Source organism: Galeopterus variegatus, unplaced genomic scaffold, assembly GCF_000696425.1.
Source record: "Galeopterus variegatus unplaced genomic scaffold, G_variegatus-3.0.2 Scaffold62, whole genome shotgun sequence".
In the NCBI taxonomy this organism is placed as follows: Eukaryota; Metazoa; Chordata; class Mammalia; order Dermoptera; family Cynocephalidae; genus Galeopterus; species Galeopterus variegatus.
This window is the reverse complement of record NW_007726173.1, coordinates 170,421-173,457: the sequence shown is the minus strand read 5'-3', so window position 1 is coordinate 173,457 and position 3,037 is coordinate 170,421.

The window sequence follows — 3,037 nt, the reverse complement described above, 5'->3', positions numbered from 1 at the left end:
TCTTTCTTTCTTTCTTTCTTTCTCTCTTTCTTTCTTTCTCTCTCTCTCTTTCTCTCTCTCTTTCTTTCTTTTCTTTCTTTCTTTCTTTCTTTCTCTCTTTCTTTCTTTCTTTCTTTCTCTCTTTCTTTCTTTCTTTCTCTCTTTCTCTCTTTCTTTCTCTCTTTCTCTCTCTCTCTTTCTCTCTCTCTTTCTCTCTCTCTCTTTCTCTCTTTCTCTCTTTCTCTCTCTCTCTCTTTCTCTCTTTCTCTCTTTCTCTCTTTCTCTCTTTCTCTCTTTCTCTCTTTCTCTCTTTCTCTCTTTCTCTCTTTCTCTCTTTCTCTCTCTCTCTCTCTCTCTCTCTTTCTTTCTCTCTCTCTTTCTTTCTTTCTCTCTCTCTCTCTCTCTTTCCTTTCTTTCTTTCTTTCTTTCTTTCCTTCCTTCCTTCCTTCCTTCCTTCCTTCCTTCCTTCCTTTCTTTTCTTTCTTTCTTTCTTTCTTTCTTCTTTCATCCCCCAGCATCCCAACTGTCATGTTATGTCTGGGACATTTCCTGCTCTGTGAAACATATCTTTAAGTACCAGAATCACTCCCAGAGAGGCCAGATGCTCCCAAAATAAAAACACCTGAGGATTAAGATACAGTCAAGGCTCCCATCTCACCTTCCCAGGGGCGTGCTCAAGGGGCCAAGGGGGCCCTGTTTAAAATGTTATTCTCTTTCTCCTTCTTTGGCCAAGCAGTGATAGGGGACTTCCTGTTAGTTGAAGTGTGCTTCACACAGTTCAACTGAAATGTGGGTTGTGATAAGATGGGGATGAGCACAAGTGTTGTGGGAGAATCAAGCAGGAGCATTTAGCCCAACTTTGGGGGTTGAGCCAGGGAAGGCTTCCTGGAGGAGAGGATGTTTATGTTGAGTCTAAAAGCATGAGTAGAGTTAGCCAGGTGAGGATGGATGGAAAGGGCACTCCGAAGCAGAAAGACAGCCTGTACAGGGGCACAGAGGTGAGAACGACATGGTGGGTTTGGGTGAGAAGTGAGATCGGAGGGGCATGCAGGAGCCAGGCCAGCTTTGTACATAGCATGGTACACAGTTCTACATCCAATCTTGAGGACAGTTGGGAAAACACCCCAAAAAGGATTTCGGCTTCAGGCAAGAGCTGAGAGAAAGTACATGGACAATTCAGAGCATTCCACATTGGCCAAGGAAGTAGCTGGGGGATGAGGTTTCCACCTAGGTACTTTTCTCACCAAAGCCACACATTAAATAATGAGTCAGTGAATGCCAAAAGTGAGGAAATAAAGATGACAGTACTTAACTCAAGATGCTTCTGGTTTTCCTAAAGGGTAGAATTAAAGAAACACTTTGAACTTTTCTTTGTACTTAGGTCAAATGACATCATGGCACTATAAAGAGCTGGAAATGGGAGACAAAGTGTGTGTGTTACATGTAAAAAAGTAGAAGGTGGAGCAGAAGGAGGAAAAGTAAAGCATTGTTCTGTTCGAAGGCCCCTCTGTGGCCCTGAATGATGTGTATCCATGGTTTGCAAGGAATGGAAGGGTAAGATGGGAAGTTGCCCTTGGAATGCCTTCTTCCCTCCCTTTTCATATTCCTTGTTTCCTGTCTTCATATTAAAATAGTTTATACCTTGAGCTCCTTGAACTGAAAAGATGTAACTAAGTATATCAAACTGTGTATGGGCATAGGCAGTACTTACTTGGCAAGAAGGAAGGCCACCATGAGACATGGGAAGCTAGAGATAATCTAGTCCTACCCTTGTCTCTGTAGGAAAGATGAAGAACTGAGACTCAAGGAGATAAAGTGCCACCTCACAGCCATCAGAATGGCTACTATCAAAAAAGTAGAAAATATCAAGTGTTGGCAAGAATGTGGAGAAATTGGAAACTTTGTTCCCTATTGGTGGGAATATAAAATGGTGGATCCACTGTGGAAAACAGTAGGGTGTTTCTTGAAAAAATTAGAAATAGAATTACCATGTGATCCAGTGATTCCACTTCTGGGTGGATACCCAAAAGAATTGAAAACAGGTCTTGAAAATACATTTGCATACCCATGTTCATGGCAGCTTTATTCACAATAGCTAAATCGTGGAAGCAACCCAAGAGTCAGCCGATCGATGGATGAATGGATAAACAAAATGTGGAATACACATACAAGGGACAATTACTCAGTCATAAAAAGAAAGGAAATTCTGACACATGCTGCAACATCGGTGAACCATGAGGACATTATGCAAAGTAAAATAAGCCATCCACAAAGGACAAATACCGTGTGATCCCACTTATATGAGGTAGCTAGAAGAGTCAAATTCATAGAAATAGAAAGTGGAAAGGTGGTTGCCAGGGGCTGAGGGAAGAGGGAATGGAGAGTTCTTGTTTAGTGGGTAGCATTTCAGTTCAGGAAGTTAAAAGACTTGGGGAGATGGATTGCACAACACTGTGAATGTGTGTAATACTACTGAACTGTAGTCAAAATGGCTAATATGGTAAATGTTCTGTGTCTTTTACCACAATTTAAAAAATAAATCAAAAAGAGATAAACTGACTTGTCTGAGGTTGCACAGCTAGTTAGCAGCAGAGCCAGAATGGGAGCCCAGGTCTCTAATGCCCCAGCTCTGTGACATTGTTCCACAGCTAGTGTGGGCATGAGGTGGGGGGATCTGTTCAGCACCACACCCTACCCCAACACCAGAAAAACAAGTCAGCATCCCTGGTGACATCTTTGAGTTCCTGCACCTGCCATGAGACTTGCCTTGGAATGTCTTCTTCCCTCCCTTTTCATGTTCCTTGTTTCCTGTCTTCAGATTTCTTATGGAAGAAAAATAAGCCCCCACTGTTGAAGCCACTACAGTTGGGTTGTGTGTTACTTGTGGCCCAATGTGTTCCTAACTAACAGCATCATGTTGAGTGTCTGGTCTCTTAACCCCCAGGCCTGCACACTCTGTGCCATGTCTAGTTTGGACAGAGATGGAAAGGCTGCTGTGGGCTTGTCACCACACCACAGCACTCACAAGTACTACTCCCCCACCAGAGAGAGTGGGAAC